Raw genomic sequence first — 8220 nt, forward strand, 5'->3', positions numbered from 1 at the left:
TATGTGGCTGATGTAGACACCAGATGATGGTAGGCACCAAAAGTTGGGATTTGGTCATGTGAAGAATTCATGCTGACCATTCTCTTTGACATAAGGTAGATTTATTTAGGGGAATAGATTACAGACAAAATGAAGGGATACAGGAGATCATTATATACCTCAACAACGATACTGTTTGAGGATGTATTCTGATGGAAGTGGATCTCTTCGATAAAGAGAGCTAATTCAGTTCCAATTGATCAAGGATGGACAGAAGCAGCTACACCCAAAGGAAGAACACTGGGAAATGAATACAAACTGCTTGCATTTTTGTTTTTCTTCCCAGGTTATTTATACTTTCTGAATCCAATTCTCCCTGTGCAACAAGAGAACTGTTCGGTTCTGCACACATATATTGTATCTAGGATATACTGTAATGTTGTGATCTAGTTCAGATGGATCTGAATCGGTCCCTGTTCGGGCGCCAAAATGTGGTGAGCTTTTTCTTCTCAAAACACAGCCAGGTGATAAAAGTTCAGATCTTTTATTATCTCCAATATAGCCCAGTTAGCTTAGAGGCCTATCTCTCTGCTTGGTTCCAAGAGCTCTCTCCAAATGTCGCCAAATCCAAAGGTCTGGTCCTTCAGCCTCTGCCTCTGCTTTCTTCAGCCTCCAGCCAGCTCCACTCTTCATATCATTCCCGTGAAATCTCGACTTGTAGCTTCTTCATTCTGAGGAACTTCCTCTGCCACCAGCCAGCCAAGTGGAAAATATTCTGCCTTGCCTTGGAGAGAGGGCTTCTGGCGTAACTCCGCTGAAATCCCGACTTGTAGCTTCTTCACTCTGAAGAACTTCCTTGACTAGCCCATTGAAGCTCTATTTATGCTCAAGAGAGGGATTGTGGGTTTTCTCCCATAGTGCTCTCTGGCCCAAAGCGCTTCAAGGGAGGTGTGAACTCATTGAACTCCAATGAGTAAAGGTGTGAACACAAGCCTTGTATTAATTAGTTCTACTTAGTACCTAGTTTCAGGTTCTGCCCAAAACATCTTCTTGTAAGATTAGATCAACTCTAATTAGTTAGCAGTTAGTAAGGATTCCAAACTCTAATTAGTTAGCAGTTAGTAAGGATTCCAACATCGTAACCTATTCAACATGTAAAGGACTCCTTGCCATCTGGGGGAGGGGTTGGAGGGAGGGAGGAGAAAAATCAGAACAGAAGTGAGTGCAAGGGATAATGCTGTAAAAAATTACCCTGTCATGGGTTCTGTCAATAAAAAGTTATTTAAAAAAAAATGAAGGGATACAATAGATACTAGAAATGGAAAATATGAATTAGAGTGGGAGATGCATATGAAAGACATGTTCCTAGTGGAACTCACAATTACCCAGTAGAATGGGAGTACCCCATGAGGTCAGGGCAAGCTCTTAGCTGGCAGGCTAAATCCTTAAAGTGTAATGCCAGAGAAACTGAAGCAAGATAGAGATTAGAGAATTTTTAATATTTATTTGAAAGGGAGAGATTTCCTGAGACCAAATGAATCCATAGTTTGGTCCCAGGACTGAATGAGACTATCGTCTCAAAGAATCCAGCATCCAGTAGCCAATGTGAGTTCTCAATGACATATTTATACAAAGTAGCTAAACAAAGGTAGAGGTTGGAGTCCAGACTCTGGTGAGTAGGAATCTCCAGGCAGAAAGCATTAATCCTGTTCTGACAGGTTGTGGGGGGTAGGACCATAATTTCTAACAAACTGGGAGTTAAGAAAGTGTCTGGCTAGAGACAGAAAGTCTGGATTACCCTTTTTTTGAGTTTACATATTGACAATTTATAACCTCTAAGTTATACCAGTTTTAATGAACCAGAGAGCAGGTGGATTTGTAACTAAGGGATTGAGGCAGAATAATTAAGGAAACTGAGGCAAGACCAATTAAGGAAACTGAGGCAGGACAATTTAGGGAAATCGAGACAGGACAGTTAGGAAAACTGAGGTAGAACAAAAGAGAACTATGGCACAACAAAAGGAACTTAGCATACTAAGAGAGTTAGTTAAAAAGAGAAGTGGGATTTAGAACATGGTGGTATTAGGAGAGATATCATGTGGCAGTGAGAAAGAGTAAGGAGAAAGACATGATGAGGCAGAGTGGTGTGGTGGACTGAACCAAAGGAAGATAGTGAACATGGGATGGGTCATAAATACATTTATAGGAAGAGTTTAACCTTAGGCACATGACTGGGATTTCTGACGGACAAGGTAATGTGGGATTGTCCAAGACTCCTACAGAGGGTGGGTTTCAGGAGTTTGATATAAATTGGATTTCTGACTGGAGACTTCCCCACAAAATGGTGGGACTATGAATCTAAACTGATCTCTATGAGTGCCTTCTCCCTGTTTGCCTCAGAGATCAATTCTTCGGTTTCTTTCTGCCCAACAAACCCTTCAAGACCTTATTAATATGAGAATTATTTGGAAGAATTGGAGGTGTTTATTCTGATAAGAGAAAAGTTGAAGTTGGGAAATGGCGATTGGGAATGAGTCATCATGACTGCAACTCAGTTTTGCAAGAACATGTGGAAAAGGAGTCATATTTGTTGTGTGGAGATAGAATAACTAGAGCTAGTGAGTAGAAGTTAGAAGGGAACACCATTGATAAGTCATTGATTTTTCCTAATGACTGCTATTCATTTAAGTGATTAAAAATTTCCTTTCTCATCAGAGTTGAAATAAATATTTCATTTTCTTCCTTTTTTATACTTTAGAAAAAAAATAGATTGTTCACACACTTAGAATTTATTACATTGATACATATAGAACAAAACCCATTTTTATTGGCCATATACAGCTTAGGTGACTTTCCCAGAAGTATGTGTTGAACAGCAATTTCATTTCCTAGGGTTGATTTAAAAAGAAAAAAAAAAGTTGTATTGGTTCCTTTTGCTTTTACTGCATTCCATAGTTATTTCATACTGTATATTCTACCCCTCGAATTGCAACAAAGAAAAAAATAAAAGCAAAAATAATTTCTGCAGTGGTTGTGTCTGACAACAAATGCAACATTTGTTTCCTGTAGTTTCATGTCCCTTTACCAGTTCAACTTATTTTACCAGTTTACACAAATCTTACCATGTTTCTTTGAATTTCTTAAATTCATCTTTCCCCCTGAACAATGAGATACCAGCACATCCTTAAGCCACAGTTTTTCTGCTTACAACTTAATCCACTTTATAGGTATCCATTTTGTTTCTGACTTCTTGCTACCAGAAAAGTGCTGTTCTGAATTTTTTCATTTATGTTGCACCTTTATTTCTGTCTTTAGCCTCCACAAGATGTATGCCCAATATGGGATTGCTGAATGGAAGGGTATGGATAATTTAATTATATTTCTCCCATAATTCCATATCATTTTAAAGAATGGTTCAATTAATTCAGATCTCTACTAATAATTTATTACTATGCCTGTCTTCTCATAGCCCCTCCAACATTATTTCCATTTTTTGGATCATTTTTACCAATTTTCTGAGTATGAGGTAAAAGTTTAGTGTTGTTTTAATTTGTTTTTAATTTGTAATTTTGAGAATGTTTTCTTATGATGTCATTGATAGTTTCCAGTTCTTTTCAAAAGTTTCATATATTTTGGTATAATTTATGGTTATTTATTTGTATCAATTTTTTGCATTAGATATCTGAATTTTATCAATGATTATGTGATGTAAATATTTTTGTCTCTGTTCCCCTCCTCCCATCACTTTGTATTTATTTTGTATGTACTTACATATGTCAAACATCAGGGAACTTCTGCTGGTCCTGGAGAAGACCCTTTTAGCTCTAGATTTATTCTTGTGGTGTTGAGTTCAGTTCTGAAGGGAACCTGGCCTCTGTCAGTCAACCAGCATTTATTAAGTGCCTAATGTGTGCCAGATTTTATACCAAGTCCCTCTAATGAAAGAGGTATAGCTCACTTTTCACACACTCTTTGGCTTACTAAATAACTACACTGATAATAGTTTACTAATAGCTTTGTTTATGAGTCATGTCTAAGAATTCCCCAAACATGGACAATAAAAAATGTACTTAATGTACATTATAATGGGATAAGTATTTTTTAAATTTACATACAAAAGAAATGCTAATAGACAACAAAAGATTCAAAACATGAATTAACAGAATTAGACAAGAATTGGGTAACTTATTACACTTTCTTAGGAGACTGACATTAAATTTCTTCAAAAAATAAAAATGGATTTACAGGATACTGATTAAATTTTTACATATCATCTCAGTTTTGCACTGTCTAAATAACTACCAGAGTCTATGTCTTCTTTCCAAATAGGCAAGGTTTGGGTATAATCTTCTGGGTGTTTGTCTTTTCTAAGAATACTGAAGTTGCTAAAGACTCCTTTATTTGCTTCCAGTCACCTCTGATCTGATTGAACCTGTGACTTTTCTGACCTTTGGAATTCACAAGGTCACCAAACTTGATGGGTCCATCTTGGATTAGAGCCTAATTTGCCTTAGATCAGGAAAAAAAAATACAAAAGTAGTAGCCCCTATCCTAGATTTGTCTCTGAATGACGTGCTTTAGATATGTTCTCACAGTTGCCTTGACTGGAATGGTGTAACCCATTCACCCTAACCCTATCACCTCATGGGAAGTGACTTGAAACAATCCTAAAATAATTCATAAGAAGAAAAAAAGAAATAGTCATTAAACATCTATTATGTGGCAGGCACTGCGCTATCTTGTTATTGTAATTGTTTAATAATTTCAGTTGGGTCACACTAGCACTCTATTACACACATTGTTAACCCAACTCAGGCGTGCATAAAAAGGAAAGATTAAAAGGAATAAAAAGGAACTCAGCAAACAAACACCCCACCTGTTTACCAAAAACATCACTAACTCCTCATAACCCCAGAGGGTTTATTTATTTATTTTTGGCAAAGATATTGGAGTGGTTTGCCATTTCCATTTTCAGATCATATTACTCACGAGGAAAGTGAGACAAACTGGAATAAATGATTTGCCCAGGGTCACATAGTGTCTGAGTTCACATTTGAATTTATAAAGATGAGTCTTCCTGAGTACATAAATACTCATGGTGCCAACTGGCTTCCCAGGCATTGTGCTACTCTCACATTACAATACTCTCATTTCATCCTAATATCAACCTGGAGATAGTTGATATCATTCCCATTTTATAGTTGAGGAACTGAGACCAATAAAGGTTTACTCAGAATCAAATAGCTTTTAAGTGATTGAGGGCAAATTTGAATTTCGATCTTCTTGAGTCCAGGCCCAGCACTCAGTTCCTGCACCACTTAATTGCCTTTGTAGGGAGGGATAGGCTGTTGATCAGGACATTCATTTTTAAATATACACTGAATCATCAGTTCTTCTTGTTCAGCAGCTATTTAAAAGGGCTTATCTCAAACACAATTTTTTTTTTTTTTTGGCAAGAAAGATAGTTGACTGAGAAATGATCTGATACAGACACCAAAAGGTCCTTTATGGTCAACCACAGGCAAGAAAAAAACACTCAGCATACTTCATGGGATGGCCTTTGCGTTATATCTATATGTTGACTTTCCTTCTAGGATATAACTTCCTTGGAATCAGGAATTATTTCATTCTGTCTTTGTACCTCTAGCCCAAAGGTAAGGAACTGTATTGCAGGCTGTATAAGGCCACTGAAATTTGCTAAAGAAACCACAGGCAGTGATGAGCTGAAGGCTAAATACAAAAACCTTCCACTGCTTGAGTTCTAAAAATTGATAATTCTGTATGGCCTGAGAATGATGTTATAATCTAAATGATTCGTGGCAGAAAAAAAGCTCTTCACCCTTACAATCTAGCTCATAGCTGAGTGCCTAGCACAAAGTAATGGTTAATAAATGTTTGTTGATTGATTGGTTGATCAAAAATGTCATTAAGGACTAGAAAAGAGATGGGCTACTCATGTACCAAGAGTGAGGTATAAAGCATGGAAAAGCATAAGTGATGCATCAGTAGATATAAAATATAAAAAGAAAAAAAAACTTCTAGAGATCAGATCTATCAGATCTTTTTATAGAAGATTTAAAAGAACTATTGACTTATTTATATAAACTTAGTTATATTAGCTAGTGGCCTATTGATTTCTAATTTTTTTTTTTATATTGTACCTCTATATTGCTAAAATATTTATGGCATTTATCTCCAGTGCATGCATGTCTATATATTTATAAACTGTATAATGCAGGAGTTATGTTATATATTATTACATATTATAAAACTTAAAAATGGAAATTAAAATGATCTAAAGATGAATTATTTAAAAATATTAATACTACACTTTTTTGGGCTGTCACTAACAATAAAAGAAACACGTAGCTTCAATGTAGCAGTTTACATATATCATTTGATCTTCAAAACAACCCTGTGAAGGAGGTGCTATTATTATCCAGATTTTAGTTGAAGAAACTGAGGTTGAGAGCAGTGAAAAGACTAGCCCAGGGTCATACAGCTTGTATCTGAGGCAAGATTTGAATTTCGCTCTTTCTGATTCCAAGTCCATTGTTTTATCTACAACCACACCAATTATTTTTAGTAAGGTAAACTTGATTATGTTTCATTGTTTTCAAAATCTTGATTTTAGAACTTATGATATGGTGATTTGAAAGTTTGGTTCTAAATTAATTTCATTTTGATATGTGGTTTTAATGGTTGTGAGAGCTACAGAAGGCACCTCATCAATGTAAGAAATGCATCCTTGGCTATATTCAATCATGTAGTAGAGGAGAGTTTAGATGAAGATCAACAGAATAGGAAATAGTGTGTGTGTGTGTGTGTGTGTGTGTGTGTGTGTGTGTGTGTGTAGCAGATGGGAGAGTTTAGGGAGATGGTTTGTTCTTGACTGAAAATAGTAATGTAATAGTTTTGCTCTTTTAGTTGTAGATCCAGATCTCCTCAGGCCTCTTATTTATGTTGGGGTTCAAACAAAGAACCAACATATCACCAATAACAGACTGCCCTATTATTACTAGGGGAAGATAATAGTGTAGTGAGGAGTGGGGAATGAGGGTTTATTTTTATTTTTAATTTTTTTGGGGAAAGGCAATTAGGGTCACACTATAATGTCAAATGTCTGAGGTGGATTTGAACTCAGGTCCTCCTGATTCCATGGTTGATACTCTATCTACCATGCCACCTAGCTACCCGTTTTAAAATCTATTTAATAACAAATAGAGAATATGGAGCAAGAACATAGGGAACCTAATTGTGTCACTGTGCCATCTCAAAAAAGACTGGAGCAAAGAAATAATGTCCATTCTTTTGGTTTATCAGCCTTAGTACATACAAATATCCTTGAGATCTGAAACCATACCATTCAAACCAATTTTCATTGGCTCACAAATCATTATACTCTTTTAAAAAACCGATCTATCAAAGGTTTTTGTTGAACTCCTTCTAGTAATGTCTATCTTCCTTGATCGTAATTAGTTGTTCTAATCAAATGATGTACTTTCATAATTTCAACTAAGTTCAAAATCCATCTAAAATATTTACTGGGGAGGTTTTGATACAGATTAGAAACAATTTGTGTGAGGTTTTTTTTTTTTTTTTTTTTTTTTTTTTTTTTACAGATAATGTGCTTATATTATTTTCAGAAACTCATATAGGAAAGAGTATGAGAGGAGAAGGTGGCCAACAGAGAGGAAGGAGTCAAAGATAACAAGGGAATTGATAACTGGGATTACTAGAAGAAATAATGTTGTCCTTGACAGAAATCGGATTTAGGGAGAAAAATAACATGAAGAGAATCTGCCAAAAAAAAAAAAATTCACAATCTGTTCATGAATGTTCATTTGTGTAGGTCACTCTGTCCCAACAAAAACAAAATGGGGGTGAGGAGAAGGACTCTTTCTCATCAGCCACTACTCTGGAATACAGAGTATGGGATATGTGTATATGTGCAAGATTTTCCCAAGGGCATTTGTACAGAGGCTCTGCATGTCCAGGTTATAAAACAAGCACAATTAGAGAGATTTGTAGCTTGCACAATCAGCCCCAGAGGTGGCCAGATGCTAGAAGGAGCAAAATTGGGAAGTATTTTAATAGGTGAAGGGGATGGTATAATTATGTTGGAAACAAACCTAACAATTGGATATTTTTAGGATGATATCTTCCCATTCTCTAAAGGTTCACCCTTTGGGATCATGACATGACAAAGTAGGGATGGGGACTTCACTTTGGAGATCATTG

Source organism: Antechinus flavipes, chromosome 3 (assembly GCF_016432865.1).
Source record: "Antechinus flavipes isolate AdamAnt ecotype Samford, QLD, Australia chromosome 3, AdamAnt_v2, whole genome shotgun sequence".
Lineage (NCBI taxonomy): Eukaryota > Metazoa > Chordata > Mammalia > Dasyuromorphia > Dasyuridae > Antechinus > Antechinus flavipes.